The 23,937-nt window shown below is 37.6% G+C and overlaps 1 long non-coding RNA gene across 1 annotated transcript in view; it reads right to left on the bottom strand.

Annotated features, from left to right (window-relative positions):
• LOC122428438 overlaps window positions 1-13,579 on the bottom strand; it is a 31,367-nt gene extending 17,788 nt beyond the window's left edge. Inside the window, exon 1 of the long non-coding RNA XR_006265713.1 lies at window positions 13,460-13,579. This is a non-coding gene — a long non-coding RNA (uncharacterized LOC122428438). The remainder of the gene's footprint in view (window positions 1-13,459) is intronic.
• Window positions 13,580-23,937: the final 10,358 nt, after the last annotated feature.

Below are 23,937 nucleotides of genomic sequence, written 5' to 3'. Positions count from 1 at the left end.
AACTAGAAAACTGGACAAAAAAAAGTTCAAAAAGTATGTTCAGACATTAGACAGCAGGCAACAGGGGATCCTGATCCCTCAACAAAAGGAAACAAATGAGGTGGTCCCCACAACTTTCTCGGCTTTCTACCTGGAGACACTATTCAGGCCATGGTGCAGGGAGAAGGATCTGGATCAAAATAAAGACATGTCACTGAGTTGATAACATAGACATGTGAGTCAGTGAGCTTGGAATTTGAAGGGCAGAGTTTTAGAGAGGAAAGTCTGAGAGACTCAGCGCTCCAGAAATACACACAGTGGTCCCCTCCACTCTTGCTGAATATAAAGTCATGATGCATAGTTTAGAAACCCACAAGTCAGGATAAAAAGCAAAGTGTGGGGCTGAGCTCTGAAGAAGAGCTTATACGGGCCTGGGAGACATTTGCATTCATACTGGCTGAAGAGTAGAGTCCTTCTTGAACACCTGGGCATTCAAGAGAAACTCTAGAAGGAAAATGCCTCAGTAGTATGTCTAAACTAGGCATAGATTAAAAGCTGTTGTAAATGCAAGGGCCAGTATATTACTACAATAACAAAATAAAAGATATAAGAAAACTTCAGATCATTAGTTCTCATAACACAGATGAAAATATCTTTTAAAAGTATATGTATACCTATGGCTGATTCATGTTGAGGCTTGACAGAAAACAGCAAAATTTTGTGATGCAATTATCCTTCAATAAATAATAAATTAATTTTTAAAAGTATATGTGAATAAAATTAAAAATAATTAAAAAGGATAAAATCATAACTAAATGGATTTAATCCCAGGAGTGTAAGTATGGGTTAATATTGGAAAATCAACAGATGTATTTCAGTATATAAGCAGGAATATATATATAAATACTTATATATATATATGTAAAGATAAACTACCTAACTGAAAAGCAGGCAAATATAAATGATCAGTAAACATTCGAAAATATGCTCAAAATTATTTGCCTTCAGAGAAATGCAGATTTAAAAACACAATAATATATCACTACATATAGAATAACTAAAATTTTGCTAATTTCACCAAATTTTTACCAACTAAATATTTTAAATTTTAATATTTTAAATAAATTTTACCAACTAAAATATTGGTAATTTCAAATATTGTGAAGAAGGTGGAGCAACTTGAACTTTCACACATTTCTGGAAGCATAAAATGGTACAGTTATACAATTACTTTAGATAATAATAAACAGTTTTTCATAAGATTAAACACCAGGTATTTACTCAAGACAAATAAAACCTTGTGTCCACACAAAGAATTATATAGGCATATGATATAGGAGGTTTATTTGCAATAGTAAACTTGAAGTTACCCAAATATCCATCAATATTAATTAGTGAGTAAGTTAACAAATTTCGGTATAGCCATAAAATTGAATACCACTCAACAATAAACAGGAAGAAGCTATTGATTCATACATGGATGATTCTCAAAAAATAGGCCAAGAAAAAGAAGCTGGACACAAAACAGTTTGCATTCTATAGTTCCATTTAAAGAGAATTCTACAAAAGGTAAATTTAATCTATAGTGATTGGTTACAGTGGTTGACTAGAGCAAAAAGCAGAAATATAACTGAAAACGTTCATGAAAGAAAGAGATGATGTAAATGTTCTCTGGACTGATTTTGGTGGTGGTCGCACCAGTGTATGCATTTTTCACTCATCTAGTCATGAACTTAAAATCAGTGGATTTTATCATGTATATAAATTATATCTTTAGAAAGTTGATTTTTTAAAAATCAAAGCGAAAAAGTAATTCACTACCTTTTTTGTGCTTTTTCTGAGTCATATTGTACATTCAAATCATTAGATATTTGCTCAACCTTGAATATGATACCCTGATAGTCTATAATTAATAGAAATCTACACATAACACTACTATTCCTTTAAATCATTGCCCTGTAACTCTAGATATTCAGGTGATATCTTCTAATAGGATCACGAGCTTCTAGATTGTTTTGAAACTGCCTTAAAATGATGACATTAGCACTGTCAAATGAGAGCCACAGGCAAATCAGAAAAAGACCTGAAATTAGCTATGAGCTCTATTGCATAGCTATGGGGAGTTACTTAGGATACTATAAAAGATTCAATAATGGATTTGCCACTTTTTACTTGTGGTTTGCTGTAAGCAAAACTCAGGAAAATGGAGACAGGATAAAAACATAACTGTAACTCCCTAACTACTTACTCCCGAAATGAATAAAAATTTATAACTTCATCTTGGCAAAGCAGTTTGTAGGATTCCTCTTGACTGTGCGTTACTAAAAACAAGTAAAGCAAGTGGCAGTGTCAGGGTGTTAGCACGACAGTCAGGAGCAAGGAGATGAATTATCATTTTTCTTGTATTAGAGTTCTAAGAGATTGGGCAAACCATACTTTCTTCTTCCAGAAAAAAAAAAAGTGAATGTTTTAAAGTTAAAAATTTTTTAAATTCCCTTGAATATATTTGAACTTATTAAATTAACATATTTAATTAGAAACTATCAACATCATTTTCTTAGTACTGAGATTAAAAAAAAAAACTATATTTACACATGTGTAAAATTATCTTAAATGATCTTTTCAAACACAGCCTGCAAAAAGCACCCTATCATTCTCTTTGACAGTTTAAATATGAAAAATATTTTTCTGAAACAAGCATGACTACCTTAAACGTCTGAGAGGTATTACAGGAAAAATTTCAGTTAATTCTCTACAATTTGAATTTTCTTTCTACCACATAAATTATTATGTGATAAGATACTTCAATGGCCTTCCCACTGCCTCTAGAGTAAGTTTTAAATTTTTGCTATGGCAGTACATGACCATTTATACTCCAACTCTATCCTAATTTTTTGTCATTGTTGTTAATCATCAAGTTGTGTCCAACTCTTTCTGACCCCATGGACTGTAGCCTGCCAGGCTCCTCTCTCCTTGGGATTTCCCAGGCAGGAATACTGGAGTAGGTTGCCATTTCCTTCTCCAGGGAATCTTCCAAAATCAGGAATCGAACCAGCAACTCCTGCTTTGGCAGGCGTGTTCTTTATCACTGAGCCACCAGGGAAACTCATCCTACTTTACCATCCACATATTTCATTACCCAACCAGCCTCTGCTTTCCCTAAAAACTGAGCCAACCCTCATTCACAAAAATCCAGTGTGCTCTGCCTCTCTATCCTTTGTACACATTATTCCCTTCTTGTATCTGTTCTTGGTAGGTGTCATTCTGCAAGGCTAAGCTCAAATATTGCCTCCCAGAAAGCCTAACTTGGTTCTCTGTGGTTCTCCAGGTCCCTGGTAAGTAACTTTATTACAGAAGGTATCACAAGACACTCTTAATTTTGTGTGCTTGCCTCCTTGATTGCACTGGAAAAAACTTTTCAGAGCCAGAACTATAGTCTATTAATTCTTGTTACTTTGTTTCTTAATTATTACATACTCTATTCCTTGTATGGTCACTGTGAAGAGTAGAAACACAATAAAACCTAAAGAATTTAACTTTACTGGTCTTTTGTTTATGCTTGTTTTGTTTTTGCTATAAGTGAAGTTATTTTGTTGTGTTTCTTTTTTCTGTTTTTCCTCTCTCACCTCACTCATTTCTCTTTAGTGCTATGGGATATTTTTTGCTTGTTTTGTTTTACTTTCTTTAATTTAAAAAAAATTTTTATGAAAGTATAGTTGATTTATAATATTGTGCCAATCTGTCCTGTACATAAAAATAACTCAGTTATACACATATATATTTCATTTTTTATATTCTTTTCTATTATGATTTATCACAGGAGACTGGATATAGTTCCCTGTGCTATATAGTAGGACCTTGTTATTTATCCATCCTACATATAATAGTTTACATCTGCTAACTCCAAACTCCCAGTCATTTCTTCCTCTACCCCCTCTCCTTGTTTTTTTTCAAGCCTGATAAAATATGCTTAATTTTAAAAGTAAGGGTTTTAAGACCTTCTGAGAAAGAAAAAATAAAAAGTCCTTACTTGCAAAGCAGTGATAAAGAGGCTTAGATAATTACTACTATGGGAAATTCCTCAAAGGGCATGTACCTTGGGAAAGGGTCAACATAATTAAAGGGCAATGTTCTATGTATAAAATGCTAAGTATGCAAAATCTCCAATAGTTTTTCCTCATGCCTCAGACTTACAGCACATGTTTCCCCCCAGATTTAAGAAGTTTCCACCGATTTTACAAGGTTGCTACATCCTTACATAAGTGTCTTTTGACATTCAGTCTTCTCGATATTTTGTACATAGAGTAACATAAGATTACACTGATAATTGCAATCACATAAAATTTTCCCAAACACCTTGATTCTCTAAAGTGAAGTTGAAAGTCACTCAGTCATGTCTGACTCTTTGTGACCCCACAGACTATCCAGTCCATGGAATTCTCCAGGTCAGAATATTGGAGTGGGTAGCCTTTCCCTTCTCTAAGGGACCTTGCCAACCCAGGGATTGAACCCATGTCTCCCACATTGCAGGTGGATTCTTTACCAGCTGAGCCACAAGGGAAGCCCAGTTTTGTCTGCAGCCACACCACGGTGAACATGCCCGATCTCATCTGATTCTCTAAGTTCCATTTCAATTCATAGGTGTTTGAGCTATTGCTGACCTCTACTTCTGATGCAAATGAGCTCCTCCTTTTGAATATTAGCATATAAATTATTCAACAAATCCCCATGCCTTACATGAATTATTTAACTTTAAAAAGTTGTTAGGAGCTAAAATTTCCTTCAAAAACCACCTGTTTTAAAGATGAGCACCAGTTGCAGTCTTATGAAATCCATAGATATCTGAAAATTGTAAGTGGCTTTAGTACAACAAAATGGGAGCAGTGGGTAGAGAAGAGGAGATCTGACCTGTATTTGACAGGCTGGACTTTCTTGAAACAACTAATAATTATTGCCTGAGCCTCCAGGAACTGAATTGCCCACATGAGTAGAAGGATCTGCCAACAGAGGTGATAATGGTGTTGGGTCCTGCCAGTCTTCAAATATCAAAAGAGGATCTCACGAGTCAAGATGCCTCTCAGGATTGAGGAGGAGGTTAACAGTTTGATTTCTGGGAGCTATCAGAGAAGAAGGGCCTTTAGGAGAATTTCTATTCCAGACTCCTATAACTACGCCTTCACTCTCAGCAGTGGGTGAGAACAAGTATACATCTATGTCCTCCTAATTACTGAGAAGGGTCAAAAGAGAAAAGAGAAGACTAATTACCTAAAAATGATATCATTTGGCAAATAGCATGCAGGGCTGAAAGTGCACATAAATACAAACACTCAGGATGAATTTTATATGTATGTATAAATATTGGAGGAAATATGTGAACTCAAATGTGCATGGACAGCACTAGACACTCTTGGAAATAATGATGGCTGTTCTCATTGATGAAGGGCTATTACTGGGAAGTGAATTAAACCAGTTCTGTGTAGTTCCAAGGGCTTCTCAGGTTGCTCAGTGGTAAAGAAATCTCCTGCAATGCCAGAGACGTGGGTTTGATCCCTGGGTCAGGAATATCCCCTGGAGAAGGAAATGGCAACTCACTCCATTATTCTTGCTTGAGAAATCCCATGGACAGAGGAGCCTGGCATACTACAGGCCATGGGATTGCAAAAGAGTCAGACACAATTTAGTGACTAAACAACAACAAAAATGTAGAGCTGAAGAGTAGAGATAGGATCAAGAGTGAGAATTAAAGGGAAATTAATCTCAATCCTGTGAAAAGAATAACCTTGTAAAATATTAAGTAAATTCCCTTTCCTATATTTTTCTCTGAGAACCTTCCATCATCTCTGCTACAGTTTAGTTTCCCTTTTTATGACACATCTCTTAACCTCCTTGTTATTTCCTGATGCTTGAACTTTTTAGAAATTAATTTGGCAATGCAAAAAATTTTTTTCAGGTTCTATAGCAATGCAAGTATATATTAAATCATTAAGATGGATAGCTGGTTAAAACAAAGATCTGATTAATTTTATGATGTTTTTTATAATGGGTATAATTTTACATTATTTAGTGGATAGTCATCTTTTCCTTTGAGGAAGTATAAAACAATATGTGTCACAAGTATTCAACACGTGTTCTCAGTAAATAATTATGCCCTTGATTTTTTGGCAGTCCACGACGAATGTAAAATTTTTGTAAATAATCAAGAACAATGCCTCCAACTGGTCCCTTGAGAAAATAAATATCATAGCTGCCAACAACCACCCTTTCTAACCACTGACTTATATTAGAGGATACATCACTGACTCAATGGACATGAACTTGGGCAAACTTCAGGAGATAGTGAGAGACAGGGAGGCCTGACATGCCGTAGTCCACGGAGCTGCAAAGAGTCAGACATGACTTAGCAGCTGAACAAGAACAACAGTAATAGGGACTTATGTGTGCTCACATCAAAATATGTACAACTGCACCATTCCAGAGAACCAAAAAGAGGTAAAACTATTACTAAATGATAAAAAATTCTCTTGTTAACAGACGGCACCCTTGATCTCTCCTAACTGCATAGGATGAAAATCCCTACTACTATGTGGGAAAACATGGTTGTAAAACCACTGATTAACATCTGTCTCACCTTAGGTAGAGCTATGGTTCTTTCCCAGTTAATATGTGAAAAAGAATATGAAGAAAATACACAGAGAGTCTCTGTATCTCATCAAGAAGCCCCAGGCCCTTGAGACCAGATCTAGTTCATCTCAGTGAGCCCACATTCCCTTGTGATGCAAAAGGGTTACAGTAGCCTTTACACCCATTTCTCTCCATCTCATATCTTTGTCTGAGATGAAGCAGAGAGTATCAAAATTATTGTTTGCCATCTGAATTTCGATAGACTCTGAAAAAGATTCCATGTCAGAAACAAGGATTTGCCAACCCCATGACACAGGGGTCTGGCTGATACCAAACCAGAGAATCTGACCGATTCGGTTTCATGTAATTCACTGATGTTCGTTGGGGCTGGCATTAGACATGGGTGCATAGTTTGGTGGAGAAAATGTAAACAGCATTGAGAACAGTGCTCATACATGATTTGAGCATAAACCAATTTTGCCCCTCGGCACCTGCTTTAACATCTCACAGAATATGCTTCATGAAATGCTTCATGAAAAACAGTTCAGAAACACTGGTTCAGTCATTAGAGGCACACATGCATACACACTTAGACACATGCACACTCATATCTCTAAATAGTACCAAGGAACGGCCTAATATATGGGAGTCTAATGACATTTTATGGATACACAAATCTTTCTAATAACAAATACTAAATCACAAGGGCAAGTTAGAAAGATGAAATAAATGTGTGTCAAGCCTGAATAATAAATATTTGCAAAAAGACCTAAAATATTTATACTCCTTGAACCAATTAGTCTGAAATCTGACTCAAGGAAAAAATAGAAAATGCAGGCAAATGTTTATGTCCTCCAATTTTTTACTTGCAATGTTATTTATAACAATAAAAAAACAAACTAGGAGTAACATAAATATCCAACAATAGGGGAATCAAATACATTTATGATAACTCCATTTACCCAGAATATTACTCAGTGATTAAAAATTATCTTTCCTTTCCTATAATGTGGAAAGAAGTTTCTGATATAATGTTTGGGGGAAAATCAACAGGATTCAGTATGGTACAGATGGTATAAAGGCATAGGCACGCAGAAAAGGGCTGAGCAGAAATACATCAAAATGATAATGTATTTCTAATGACTGAGATAATGCATACGTGCTCTTTTCTTCTTTATATATTCTGGTATTGGTAAAAAAAAATTTCCACAGTTGGAAAATCTTGATTTTATTGGCAGGAAACAAAAACAAACTTTACTTCCTTATAAAGTTGTCAGTAACTGATTCCTGGAGAAGTCACTCTCTGGGCTTTTTATCTTGAAGCAATGCTGCTTCTCTAATGACATTTCCCCAAATTTAATTAGTGATTGTGGAAATGAGAGAAAAACCAGTTAAACTGAAGAATATGATCTCCTCAAACATCTTTTATTTAAAAGGAGTTTTGATTGTCATGACACCTCTGGGGTAACTTGACCATTCAGGAGAAGAAATTTTCCTCCCAGAGCAGTGAAAGACAATCCCAGGCTTTACCTCTTGGGATCCTTGGCTTCCTCTCACCTCCTTCAAGATGTCAATCAAGCTCCTGATGGTCTTGGTAACAGTGAATCTAAAGCAGACCATTATTAGTTTGTCTTGCCAGCCCTGAGAATGTTAGGCTCTCTGGGAATTAAAGAGCAATGTGGTTGCTAGGCACTGCTGGTCTCAGATGTACGACTTCATTAACTCCACATTACACAAGACTTAGAAACAGCCTGGAAAGCCGGAATAGGCATCTGAGTTACAATGTCTTCAGCCAGTGTGAAAGGATTTCTCCTAAACTGAATGGAAGAAAAGAAGCTTCTAAGCAGCAACTTGGAGAAATATGTATCTAAAAATAGTACAACAATTAGAAAACATGTTGATGTCTCCCCAACTGCCACTGTTTCTTCCATCCAGCCTTCTCGTGAGTCCTGACACAACTGTTGTGTGATTGTGTGTCTCTGTCTGAAATCAACGGTTCAGAGAAATGTATGTGAAATCTAATTTTTGGCTTTATCAGTTTCAAAAAGTGTTTATTTCATAAACTATTTGAGGATCTATTTTGTGGACAACACTGGATTGTAGGTGAAACCAAGGAAATAGAAAATAGATCAAAGAACCATGGTTCACATGCACAGTCAGGGAGAACAGTACAACAAAAGTGTCACTTCTAAATGCATGTGTCTCTCAGCATACTTTTCCTCCACCATACCTTTCTTCATTATTTTTTCAAAAGATAACTGGTCTCATCAAAAATAAGTAATAAACAGAAATGAATTATTCTAGGAGCTATATACAAAAGCTACAAAAATGATTGAGAAGAGAGAGATGAAAAATCCATATAGAGATGAAGAGTTTAGGCAAGTTATTCAATCATTTAAAAAATAGTTTTAAAGTAACTTAAAAATAATTTTAAAATAAAGCATAAGATCTATTTTAGGATGAACAATTGAGCTGATGGTGCTCAAAAAATAGAGGAAGAAAACTAGGGACAAAGAACTAAGCATAAAAAAAATCAAAAATAAAATAGAAATTATCAAGAATATGTTAGATAGGAAAGGAAATAAAGTTCTCCGTTATATACCTAGTGTTCATAATGCAGAAAACAGAACAAGTGGAACAGGGGAAATATTCAAATATATCATAGAGGAAAATGTTACTGAGGTAAAAATTAAAACTGAAGACTGAAATGGCTCTTCATGTACCAGGGGAAAAAAGCAGATAGTTATCAAAATTAGGATGAGTCCTTGGGAAATCTGACAAAAATATTTTATGCAAAATGAGCAACATCAAGATATATTTAGAGAAAGGCACACAATTACAAGGATTAAAAACAAATCATAAGGGACTTAGAGGGGGAAACAGGCAAGGTACATGTAAACCAAGCAAGGAAGTAGGAGAAAGCGTGAACTTGACAATTAATTTCTTCACTTTTTACAGTGCTGTCTAAAATGGAACCATGCAGTTAAATATAAATAAAGACAAAAATGAGAACTCTAACTTTTTTTTTCCTTTAGTTTTAGGGAGATTTTTAAAGACCTAATCAATCTAGGTTGTGGTAGAGAAACATTTATTTGAAGTCTTTTCCTTCAGATGACTTTGCAAAGCCTTTTTATTTCAGAGGATTGTACTTTTGTTAAATGTAATCAAAATTAAATTTAATGCTTAAAAATTGAAGGTAGTCTACTTTTGGACTTCCCAGTTGGTGCTAGTGGTAAAGAACTCACCTGCCAATGCAGGACACATAAGAAACGCAGGTTCAATCCCTGGATTGGGACAATCCCCTGGAGGAAGGCATGGCAACCCATTCCAGAATTTTTGCCTGGAGAATTCCATCGACAGAGGAACCTGGCAGGCTCTGGTCCGTAGGGTTGCAGAGTCAGCCACGACTGAAGCAACTTGGTATGTACAGTCTACTGCTCTCCATTATTTTCCTAAAATTACCTTTAAAAAACATCTCTCTCCACATACGGGTTGAAAGGTGTCTGAAATGATGCTATCATATTTGGTTATTTCTGGGTTGTGAAATTTGAAAATGTTCTTTTTAACTTTACTTTCCCCCCTAGACTTTTCTATACTGTTTGAATCTGCATCAAAATACGAAAACAGCAGTTGTGTGTTAACAGATACAGTAATTTGAAATGCTTTCTTGAGGAAAAATAAACAATTTGTATATATTTAATGTGTCCATCAGTGTCTGCTGACAGGTGTCATGACTGCAGACAATAACTAAACTGGGGGCCCTATACGAAAAACATCATTCTAAGAACCACATCACATGAAAGGCAACACAGGAAATTCATGTGTGCACTCTCTATACCTATCAAAGTGAGGATTAAAAATATTTGCTACATCAATGCTTCTTAGTCAGTCACTTATACAATACTCTGAAGTACACTGGATCATTTTTCTTTCTTTAGCTACTTTTTTATTCAGGGAACTGAAGCTTCCATAGAAATAGTCACACTTTGACATTAATCTACACTTACAAAAAAAGATTCGGCACAGAGGTTAAAAACTCACAATGAGTTTTTTGATGAGCGCTATTATCTTTTAGTTCCATTGTAGATGCCCAAATAGGCATACTTTTCTTAATCTTTAAGCAATTTTCTTGCTTGAGACTCTCAGAATTCTAAGATTGGGATGAACCTCCACAATGACCTTCCTGTTCTTCACCTCTGTTCTTTTCCTCAAACCCCATTCCTATTCATGATCTATGGTGTATGCCATTCAGAATGATCTTTCTAAAAGTCAAATCAGTTTTTCTAACTCTATTATTAAAATTCTTTAATAAAGACCCAATGACGTCCTATAACATCAAACCCTGTCATGTCATAGAAGGTTTGTTTTATCCTTCTCTTATAAATAAATTTTAGCAGAGAAAAATGTCTCCCCCATAGGAATCTTTATTCTTTTCCATCATGGTTTATCACAGGATATTGAAAGAGTTCCCTGTGTTATACACTAGGACTTTGTCGTTTATTCATTCTATATGTAACAGTTTGCATCGGCTAATCCCAAATTCCCAATTTTTCCCTCCTGCTGCAGGAATTGAGAAACACTTTACTTTGGGACACGTCTGTCATAAATGATGCCTCTATTTGACATATTCAGGATGGTAAGAACTGCTTGTTGCATTTTTTATACTTTTAGTCATTACATGATCTAATTTCCGTGGTGTGAGTTTTCATTGAGGACAGATTGTTCCTTTGCACAAGGAATAAGCGTGGCCTCTCTCCACCTTCGGTTAAATCCACCCCTGAGGAGATGGAGATGGATCTGTTTGATAAATTCGGGGAAAACAAACTGGAGTATGCAATGGTGAGCATCATCCCTCTTTCCCCAGGCTCTAGGCAGTAAGCTGCTCATGGGAAACATGATCTGTTCCTCTTCTGAGTCTCTGTGTCTTAGTACTGGTTCTTTGATTGGGCAAAGAAATCTAATCCATCAAAACTTCAGAATTAATGAACTTATTTGGCTACCAAAACCAAAGTCACATGCTCATCTTAGCCACTATCAGAAAAAAAAATAGGAGAGAGAAATTATGCCCCTTTGCACCTTTTCCCCTCCTCAACCTTTTCAGAATCCTGATGGGAAGAAGGGTTCTTGCTGTTTTTTTTAATCACTAAGTCACATCTAACTCTTTTGGACACCATGGACTATAGCCCACCAGGCTCCTCTGTCCATGGGATTTCCCAGGCAAGAGTACTAAAAGGGATTGCCATTTCCTTCTCCAGGGCATCTTTCCAACCCAGGGATCGAAGCCGCATCTCCTGCATTGGCAGGTGGCTTCTTTACCACTGAGCCACCTGGCATTGCTGTTCGGTCACTGAGTCGTATATGACGCTTTGTAACCCCATGGGCTGCAGCACGCTAGGCCTCCCTGTCTCTCACTATCTCCTGGGGTTTGCCCAAGTTCATGTCCATTGAATTGGTGATGTCACCCAAACATCTCATCTCTGTCTCCCTCTTCTCCTTCTGCCTTCAATCTTTCCCACCATCAGACATTTTTCCAATGAACTGACTGTTCACGTGGGATTTTCTGGGTAAGAATACTGCAGCGGGTTGCCATTTCCTTCTCCGGGGAATCTTCCCCACCCAAGGATCGAACCCCAGTCTCTTGCATTGGCAGGCACTGGTAGGCAGATTCTTTACTGCTGAGCCACCTAGAAGGGTGCTGTCTACTGAATGTTTCCCCAGTGACCTCAATAAAGCTCATTTAGGCATTGAATAAAAGGTCATGGAGGCATTACACTTTACCAAGTATCGTTGATGAGTGCTGTGATATGGATTATGTCCTTTGGTCTTACAACCATTTACCTCTCCATAGCCTTAGTCACTCAGCCTTTGGCTCCACAAACCCCTTCACTACCCTGGATCCTCAACATTCATGTGTATCCACTGAGCTTGGTAGGGAAGGGAAGAGTCCCTACTCCAATTTGTAAAATAATAACGAAATGGAAATTTCAGGATAATCAAGAGACAGAACTGGTAAAGTGTTTTGCATATGCTGACTTTCCTATGGAATGTAGCACTCAAACAATTTTGAGTTATCACATTTACACACTCATTTGAACTTTCCATCCAAACATAGGAAACATTAGTGATGCAAACGGTTCTGGGACCTGAAACTGAAGTTTCTAGCTTGGTAACTAAGGATAGATGACAGAAAGGGGGCTTCCTAACTATAGCTGAGCTATTCTGGAGAATTTTTAACCAACAGTTCCTGCTTGGGAACAAAAGAATATGTTGAATATTTTTATTTTCCCTGGCATATGATTCAGGGGCCTTGTTAAAAATGATTTACATTTACTTCACCATGATAAAAATCCCACTAGAATTTGATCCATAGAAGAATAACATTACATTCTTGTTTTGAATTGTTTTACAAAGAACCCACTCTCTCCCTAAAAAAATTAGAGAAACATACTTATCAAAAGGGTAAGCCAGTGGGATTATTAAAAGAGGAGTTTCCAAAAAAAGGAGTCTCATAAAAGGATTTACTTGTTATTTCTTATCCCTTAATATATATTTGGAGATGTATCATAGGAAAGGGAAGAGTTACAGTGGCCTTGTGCATGCTTAATTACTCAGTTGTGTCCAACTCTTTGCAACTCTATAAACTGAAGCCAGTCAGGCTCCCCTGTCCATGGGGTTCTCCAGGCAAGAATATGGGAGTGGGCTGCCGTGCCCTCCTCTAGGGGATCTTCCCAACCCAGGGATTCCGACCCTCATCTCCCATATCTCCTGCACTGACAGGCAGATTCTTTAAAACTAATGCCATTTGTGAAGCTTCATGATGGCCTACCTTGCTTAATAATAAGTTGAGATTTTTAAGAACCTCAAGTTGAGATTTTTAAGAACCTCATTTTTAATTTGTAATAAAAGTTTACAGCTTGATTTTTTCAAAAAAAAAAGTCAACAAACTGCAAGCACCTGTTAATAAAGGTCTTAAATAATTGTCAAAAAAAAAAAATAATAATTGTCACATATTATTATCCTTTGTTTCTATAAAAAGGGATGCCACTGAATCACCATATTGCCTGAAGCTTCTGTCCATGGAGAGCATTCTCCAAAAATCTAATATCATATTGCTTTCTTTTCTGATTCTTAGTACCACATTTTTTTAGGTTTTATTTTCAATACAGGATTAGTGACAAAAATTGACTCTTATTAGTTCTTAGAAATGAATAATGCCATTAATAATATATTTACAAAGCAATAAACACAGATCCAAGTAAGAATAATTCATTTTTTGCACTTTTCACATTTTGAAATAATATTGAGTATTAAGATAAATGATAACATAATAAACAAATAAGGGAAGAATAAGAGGAAACTACATGCACATATTTTCAAAATATTAAAAATGTAATTGCATTAATATTAAAATTTAGATACATGTCAGTTTTTAATTTTATGTTTTATAGTAGTAAAAACCTCAAGTAAAAGACATGTTTAATGGTTCTATTAAAGTATATCACAAACTTGAAATTTAGCATTCTTATTTGATTCATTCTTCTAAAACATCAGAGAGGAAATTTATAGGTGAAGCCAGACAAATAACTTCCAATTTATAATAAATGAAACAAACCTCTTCCAAGGAAATACAGTTCAAAATCAAATCAATACCCCATTTTAGTTAAATTTTCCCATTAAAAGTGAAATTAGTAGTGAGTGTCAGCCAGCATACCAATATTTCAACTTAATCTGAAAGTGCTACTTTCTGAAAGCATAATGTCTGCCAGTAGAACGGACTGAGAAATTTTTGGTAGGTTAGTAAAGTCAGAGTTTGAAGAGATCTTTTATTTCTTCCAGAAGAAATTATATTTCTCAAGTGATAGTACAATTAACCAATAAGCATCTAACAAAAGTAACCAGATGCATCTTTCTCAGCCTTAATCGCATTTCTGAGAAATTAAATACATAAAACCTAAATTTAAGGCACCCCACACACCAGTATTTTTGCCCAGAGAATCCCACGGACAAAGGAGCCTGGCAGGCTACAGTCCATAGGGTTGCAAAGAATCGGACACGACTGAGCACCTGAGCACATATGTACACAAGTGTGTTTTTGCAGAAATGTGCTTCTATACTAGACAGAAATAATAGGTTTGAAATGTGACAAAATCCATTACCTAAGTCACCTCAATAGAAATAGCAGCAAATTCAGAATTGCAGAGCTATTAGTCTCCATGTGGCTGAATAAGTGTCAAATAGACCACAACCCAAGCTAAGCAAATCCATGACGTTTAGGTCAGTGATATACTCAGTGACTGTGTGAAATCCTTGATGATGACTACGCCAATGCTTCACCTATTTGGTATGAACTATAATTTGCATAAAATAATGTATGAGATTGTGTTGAAAACAGCACATCTACATGACGAATCTAAATTTCTGGAGTTAGACTGAAAAACTTGAGGTTTCTTTTCATTCTCATTATTGATCTGTCAACCTCCCGAGTTTCAGGTTTATTTTCTGCCAATATGTCGCCAAATACTGGGCAGGTTAGAAGACGAAATTTTTCAAACATCGAGCTTCATGGAGAAAATGGGTCTATAAAATTACCAATAAAGTGTTACTATTCATAATGTATCATAACAGAAGGGAAATAATACGCACTGAAATCTAAATTTAATAGCAGAAAATGGTTTTCCATGGATTAACCAATAAGCACTTGAATCTTTCTGAATATATTGCAGCAAATGCTCCATAAACAATACAAAAAAATTAAAAGATAGTAAGTTACTCTTCCAAGTAAAGATTTACTTTATTTTACTTGGCTTCATAGGCTGGGAATTTATGTTCAGCTTTTAATTCTCAAGGATTTGAAGGGAAAAGAAACTAATTGCCCCTTTTTTTTTTCACTTCCTGCCTCCATTTTCTAGTTTGAGTAAGAACGTCTTCTGCGAGGCTTCTCCGGTGGTTCAGTGGTAAAGAATCTGCCTGCCAATGCAGGAAATACAGGGAACGCAGGTTCAATCCTTGATCCGAAAGATCCCACGTGACTTGGAGCAACTAAGCCTGTGAGCCACAACTACTGAGCCTAGACTCTAGAGCTCATAATTTACAAGTAGAGAAGATAGCACAATGAGAAGCCAGTGCATCACAACTAGAGTAGGCCCCACTCGCCACAACTAGGAAAGGCCTGTGCAGTAAGGAAAGGCCAGCACAGCCAAAAAGAAATAAATTAAATTATTTTTTTCAAAAAGAACCTCTTCTGCTTAAGCATTAAATACAAGTATTTGTATTTTTATGATATGCTGTCTAAATCTTTTAATTCGCTAATGCTGCTGCTGCTAAGTCGCTTCAGTCCTGTCCAACTCTGTGTGACCCCATAGACGGCAGCCCACCAGGCTCCGCCATCCCTCGTATTCTCCAGGCAAGAACACTGGAGTGGGTTGCCATTTCCTTCTCCAATGCATGAAAGTGAAAAGTGAAAGTGAAGTCGCTCAGTCGTGTCCGACTATTAGCGACCCCGTGGACTGCAGCCTACCAGGCTCCTCCGTCCATGGGATTTGCCAGGCAAGAGTACTGGAGTGGGTTGCCATTGCCTTCTCCATAATTTGCTAACATATTCAAACAAAAAGCAATTTTTTTATCAGGTACCTGGTCTGTGCCAAAGAATGTTCTGATACCTATAAGGTGTGTTTTAGAAGTTGCCACACAATCAGGTCCAGTATATAATTTGTGGGTGTAGTGAAAATTGAAGAATGTAAAGTCCTCTGTACAAAATTTGTTAAGAATTTTAGAAGCACTAACCAGGGGTAAGACACACTGCATGGTCATGAAACCAGCCCCACATGGGACATTAGCACTGAAACTTCATTACTTTTCTCAGGGTGGAAAAAAATGATTAATGTGCATTTAGAATGCTTAAGGAACTATGAAATAATAGGAAAAGGCAACCAAGCCCTTCACTGGCAGCTTGTGAGTTTGCATTTTTTGCACATTTCTTTATTGAATTCATACGCATGAGTTTCTAGGAAGAGTCAGTGATGTATTTTGATAATGTTATTATCCAAATACTTCATTTTTCTGCTTACAGAACAGAATACTTCAGAGATTAAGAAGTGTGAGTGGAATGAAAAGATGCTCAACATCACTCATTATCAGAGAAATGCAAATCAAAACCACAATGAGGTACCATTACACGCCAGTCAGGATGGCTGCTATCCAAAAGTCTACAAGCAATAAATGTTGGAGAGGGTGTGGAGAAAACGGAACCCTCTTACACTGTTGGTAGGAATGCAAACTAGTACAGCCGCTATGGAAAACAGTGTGGAGATTTCTTTAAAAAATGGAAATAGAACTGCCATATGACCCAGCAATCCCACTTCTGGGCATACACACTGAGGAAACCAGATCTGAAAGAGACACGTGCACCCCGATGTTCATCACAGCACTGTTTATAATAGCCAGGACATGGAAACAACCTAGATGCCCATCTGCAGACGAACGGATAAGGAAGCTGTGGTACATATACACCATGGAATATTACTCAGCCATTAAAAAGAATTCATTTGAATCAGTTCTAATGAGATGGATGAAACTGGAGCCCATTATACAGAGTGAAGTAAGCCAGAAAGATAAAGACCATTACAGTATACTAACACATATATATGGAATTTAGAAAGATGGTAATGATAACCCTATATACAAAACAGAAAAAGAGACACAGATGTACAGAACAAACTTTTGGACTCTGTGGGAGAAGGTGAGGGTGGGATGTTTCGAGAGATCAGCATCGAAACATGTATATTACCTAGGATGAAACAGATCACCAGCCCAGGTTGGATGCATGAGACAAGTGCTCGGGCCTGGTGCACTGGGAAAACCCAGAAGGATCGGGTAGAGAGGGAGGTGGGAGGGGGGAGGGGGGATCGGGATGGGAAATACATGTAAATCCATGGCTGATTCACGTCAATGTATGACAAAAACCACTACAATATTGTAAAGTAATTAGCCTCCAACTAATAAAAATAAATGGAAAAAAAATTAAAAGAAAAAAGAAGTGTGAGTGGTAGCCTCTGTAATATGATTGTAGAACCCACTCCATGTTAAGAATAACACCTTACTCTGAAATGGGTAAATAGTTAATAAAACTGAGACTGTCTCCAAGAGCTTGAGTGTCAAATACAGAAGTATGGGCAGCTATAAGCACAGAAGGGGAAGGCTTTTGCTGCTAGAAAACAAAACAGAGGCAGAATAAGATTAAAATAAACTGCCTTCGATCAGGTCAACAAATATTGAATTGAACACCTCCAATGTATCAGGTGTTTCCCAGGTGGCTCAGTGGTAAAGAATCCACTTGCCAATGCAGGAAACTCAGGAGATGCAGGTTTGATCCCTGGATGGAGAAGATCCCCTGGAAAAGGAAATGGCAACCCACTCCAGTATTCTTGCCTGGGATATCCCACGGACAGAAGAGCCTGGCAGGCTAGAGTCCATGGGGTCGCAAAGAGTGGGACACAACTGAGAGACTGAGCATGCACCCACAATACATCGGGTACTCTTCCAGAGGTCGGGCATACCAGCTGTGACCAGAACAGACAAAGGCCTCCATCCTCATGCAGCTCACAGTCTAACAAGACGGCATATGAGAAAGCTGACACACACATGAACGTGTGTATCTTTCTTTGCAACTTATATCAAAAGAATTTTCTCTCGATAGGCAAGTACCTTTAATTTTTATTTGGTTTTTTTTGCTTATTCATTCAACAAAAGCTTACCAAATAGCCTTTAAGATCCAGGCACTATGCTAGGATTTCTAGGCTTCCCTGGTAGCTCAGCTGATAAAGAATCCACCTGCAATGGAGGAGACTCCAATTCGATTCCTGGGTCAGGAAGATCTGCTGGAGAAGGGATAGGCTACCCACTCCAGTATTCTTGGGCTTCCCTGGTGATTCCGCTGTTAAAGAATCTGCCTGCAGTGCATGAGACCTGGGTTTGATCCCTGGGTTGGGAACATCCCCTGGAAAAAGGAACAGCTACCCACTCCGGTATCCTGGTCTGGAGAATTCCATGGACTGTATAGTCCATGGAGGTTGCAAAGAGTTGGACACTACTGAGTGACTTCCACTTTTATGCTAGGATTTAGAGTTGAATCTATAACTATTTAGTTGTAGTTTTAAATTATGTCATTATTATAAGAAAAGTAACTTAGACTGCAGCAGAGCTTAATCTCCATTCTCTGTGCCTTCAAAAGGCTTCATTGTCCCACTCAGTGATTTCAAATATATGGCACCCATACTACTATTCTCTCTTTTGACTGAGACAAAAATCACTAGTGAATTTGGGCTCTGTTTTCCACTAAACTTATACATAACCTCAAAATTCTGCTAAGGTTTACCCTTCAAGCTTTCCACAGTCAAATCCATAATTGTCTAATGAGGTGAAAACATTTGCCACTTTTGCCTGACCATGGACTTCAAAACTCACAGTTGATTTCTAAATGGTAGGTATAATATTTAGGAAGAATGATAAATCTACTAATAAGATGTATTGCTCAAGGTAAGCTAATTATTGTTTTAAAAGGGTTTCAAAATCTTTTTGACTCAATACTATAAAAATTAATTTTTATTCACTTCATAGTCCTAAGAAAAATGGCCAACGGGCTCTAGGGCTTCATCCTCCTATTCCCATTCAGGGAATTAGTTGTTTTTTTCAATCTAGTCTCTCAACCTTTTCCTGTAGCCTTGAAATCATCTACTGAATCCTCCTTCAAGGGCCATTTTAATGGGGAAAGAAAGGGTGTGAAGAAAGATAGAATTTTATGTGTATGGCCTGTTTGTGCCATATTATATTTTTGTCCACATTCCATTGGTCAGAACTCAATCATGTGACCATGCTTCCCAGCTGCAAGAGAGAGTAGAAAGAGTAGGCTACCTATGTGCCTAAGAGAGAAATGAAATGAGATGTGGGGAATATGGGCCCACCAGGCTCCTCTGTCCATGGGGATTCTCCAGGTAAGACTACTGGAGTGGGTTGCCATGCCCTCCTTCAGGGGATCTTCCCAACCTAGGGATCGAACCCAGGTCTCCTGCATTGCAGGTGGATTTTTTACCGTCTGAGCCATGGCAGAAGCCTAAGAATACTGGAGTGGGTAGCCTATCCCTTCTCCAGGGGAACTTCCCAACTCAGGAATCAAACCAGGCTCTCCTAAATTGTAGGCGAATCTTTACCAGATGAGCTACCCAGGAAGCCCACATTATAGTCTATTAAAGGCAATACTTTGGCCACCTGATGTAAAGAACTGACTCATTGGGAAAGACCCTGATGCTGGGAAAGATTGAAGGCAGGAGGAAAAGGGGACAACAGAGGATGAGATGGTTGGATGGCATCACTGACTTGAAGGACATGAGTTTGAGTAAGCTTTGGGAGTTGGTGATGGACAGGAAAGCCTGGCATGCTGCAGTCCATGGGGTCACAAAGAGTTGGACACAACTGAGTGACTGAACTGAACTGAAAGTTGTGTCTAAAAAAAAAAGTAAAAATGTTAATTTAAAAATACTTTATTGGTAAAAAATGCCAACCATCATCTGAGTCTTCAGCAAATTGTAGTAGTAACATCAAAGATCATCATGGTGACCAGAAATTATCATAACAAATATAATAATTATTGAAAAAGCTTGAAATATTGCATGCCATACCAAAAATGGGACTCATACATGAAGTGAGCAAATGCTATTGGAAAAATGGAACCTATCAACTTGCTCAATACAGGGTTGCCACAAACCATCAATATATTAAAAATGCATTATCTGTGACTTGCAGTAAGCAAAGTGCAATAAGATGAGGTACACCTGTATACAACATGTCTGTACCACATCAGCCTCACAGAGGGTGAGATGGTGATGCATTCTGAAAATGTGAACTTAATTTACTACCAATAAATAACTCTCAGCTTATAGAACTCAGATATTTAATAATACTTTGAATTAGGTGTTAGTGACCAGTACCTCCAAATACTGCTACATCTGTGTAAGATTGTCCATTGTCATGAAAATACTATTATTGTTTGGACCAATAGTTACTATTAGAGAAGTTTGTTTGTAGTTATATTATAGTTGTGAAATTTGTGTATATGTCTTAATTTTTCTATACGAAAAAATTATAAATGTAGGTCTAAGTTCTAAGGAAGTTGCATTCTTTTTAGGTCAACTTATGTCTCTAAATTCAATTAGGGCTGGAAGTCTGGTTTGACATTCTATTTCTGGAACTAGTTAGTCTTGTCAACCAGTAATAGACTTCTTGAAAGCACTAAAATAATATTTTCCAATTTTCTCAAAAAACATAGAACTTTTCAGAACCATTAAGATAGTAACCAGTGAGAGTGAATTTCAGGGTAAAATTATTCCCATAGGTTTATTTCACAGGATTTTGGTGAAAATAAAGGGCCTGCATCTAAAAAAAAAAAAAAAAAAAAACAGTAAAAACCCTGCCACTGGTATTTCACAATGAAATAAGATATTTTCAAGCTGGAAGGAATCCTAGAGATGATAAAGTGCATTAATGTGCTTCTGGGATTCACAAACCGCATCTGTCCCTTCTTACTCTTTTGGTTGGTTCAGGAAGGAGGCCCGGACAGCGCCAAATTCTACTTACTGTTTTCCAACCCTTAGAAATCTTTGTTGGTCAGTTTTTGCAGCTCTACTCCTTAGGTCTGACTATTAGGGAAAAACAAGTTAATTGAAATTGCTGGGCAAGCAATGTAAGAAATGATCTACTCGGTGTGGTATACAGGAGGAAAGGAACAGCAGGTGGCAATGTGTGTGTGACAGGCTGTTTTCTAAATAAAACACAAAATACATCTCTGGCCACTGCCAAGAGGAGAAAAGTGGCTGATGAAAATCATCTGTTCCAACATAAAAGGCCTAGGGAATAATGTTTTTAAGATTAACAACATCACTGATTTTTCCCATTTGCACTGGGAAAATCTTGTTTTGAAGAATACAATATTGAGAGCCACTATGTGATAAACCACATTTTCAGTTAAGTTGTTTAGAAGACTAGAAAGGAGGCAAAACACACCAGTTTCAAACACAAATTGTCATTTAGGCTCAACATTCCATCATGATCATGCTTTATTGCATTTTCTGAAATTTAATTCAAAAAGGAAACTCTTTATTCACGGAGAAAGAATAAATCTTACATATAGTTTCAGCTGGCTTCAGTGGTGGCTCAGACTGTAAAGAATCTGCCTGCGATGCAGGAGACCTGGGCTCAGTCCCTGAGTCAAGGAAGATCCCCTGAAGAAGGGAAATGGCTACCCATGCCAATATTCTTGACTGGAGAATTCCATGGACAGAGGAACCTGGTAGGCTACAGTCCATAGGGTTGCAAAGAGTTAGACATGACTGAGAGACAACGATTGTATTTTCTGATAAAAAAAAAAACTAATAAAATTTCTATTTTGTTTCAAAGGATAATTTTTCCTGTATTAATATGCACGCAAAATAGCGAGCCCACAATTGATCCAATCCAATGCCCACCATAAAGGCAAGAAAACAGGTATCTTGGCAGTAAAGCAGCAGGACACCGTGGGGTCTTCCCGGCACAGACCCCTCCCCCATTTCCTCGCAGTAGCTCCTCTCTGACAACTTGATGATAGTATTTGATGCACATTTCTTCAGTTACTTTACAGATGCTAGTGAAGAAGTGAAGTGTAGTGAAGCCGCTCAGTTGTGTCCGACTCTTTGCGACCCCATGGACTGTAGCCTACCATGCTCCTCCATCCATGGAATTTTCCAGGCAAGAGTACTGGGGTGGGTTGCCACTGCCTTCTCCAGAGGATCTTCCTGACCCAGGGATCGAACCCAGGTCTCCCACACTTTCACCGTCTGAGCCACGGATGCCAGAACTCCCAACAAATGGAAGAAATTAACTACTTGATGACCATGAATGCTTAGCCCCCAGACCTACTGGTTAAGGATTGATAATGTTAAACCCTGTGACACCACCCTGTTATCTCACAATCAACCAATCAGAGGACTGTACACAAGCTGATCATATACCCTGGGATGTCCCACCTCACCTGGCCTTTAAAAATGCTTTGCTGAAAAAAAAAATAAAATAAATAAAATAAAATAATAAAAATGCTTTGCTGAAACTCATTGGGAACTTTGGTCTTTCTTGAGCACTAGCAGTCCTAGACTCCTTGCTTGGCCCTGTGAAAAACACTACACTTTCCTTCACCACAACCCAGGGTCAGTAGGTTGGTTTTACTTCATGTAAGTGGACCCAACCTGATTCATTAGTTGTTGTTGTTGTTCAGTCGCTAAGTTACGTCCGCCTCTGTGAGACCCCATGGACTGTAGCACACCAGGCTCCCCTGGCTTTCACCATTTCCAGGAGTCTGCTCAAACTCATGTTCATGGAGTCAGGGATGCCACCCAACCGTCTCATCCTCTGTCACTCCCTTCTCCTCTTGCCCCCAGTCTTTCTCAGCACTGGGGTCTTTTCCAGTGAGTCAATTCTTCGCATAAGGTGTCCAAAGTATTGGAGCTTCAGAATCAGTGCTCCCAATGAATATTCAGGATTGATTCCCTTTAGGAATGACTGATTTGATCTCCCTGCTGTCCAAGGGACTCTCAAGAGTTTTCTCTGGCACCACAACTTAAAGGCATTAAATATTCTGGTACTCAGTTGGGAAAGGAGTAGTTCAAGGCTGTACATTAGCACCCTGTTTATTTTTGGTTCAGTAAGAGAAGTTAAACCACAAAATGAATGTATTCAATTGCCATTATTAAGTGAGTCTTTAGAATGTGAATCCACAGTTCTTATACTGAAATTAATAAGCTCAAAGGAGATTTTTTTGAATGTTGCTTTGTATCTATACATAGTAGATGATGGCTACTAATTATAATTTTTACATATTCTAATTTGTACATTATTTTCTTTAATCTACATTTTAGCTATGAACTGTAAGTCCAAATAAACAAGATAAAATGTCCACCAATTCACTAGATCTCCAGTACTGTTTTAAATATAATTGCCTGGACATATCTGAACATATGGAATAGATATTTTTAAAACAAGAAAAAGTGTGATGATACTAAACAGTTTACTGATAGGTTTAGAGATAGGTTTACTGATGCTGATGCTGGGAAAGATTGAAGGCAGGAGAAGGGGATGACAGAGGATAACATGGTTGGATGCCATCACTGACTCAACGGACATAAGTTTGAGCAAGCTCTTGGGGACAGTGAAGAACAGGGAAGCCTGGCATGCTGCAGTCCAAGGGGTGGCAAAGAGTCGGACACGATTGAGTGACTGAACAACAACAAAATGAGATAGGTTACCCACTTAACAGAA

This window comes from Cervus canadensis, chromosome 26 (assembly GCF_019320065.1).
Source record: "Cervus canadensis isolate Bull #8, Minnesota chromosome 26, ASM1932006v1, whole genome shotgun sequence".
Classification (NCBI taxonomy): Eukaryota; Metazoa; Chordata; class Mammalia; order Artiodactyla; family Cervidae; genus Cervus; species Cervus canadensis.
The sequence above is the reverse complement of the archived record's forward strand: the minus strand, read 5'-3'. Positions and strand labels throughout refer to the sequence as shown.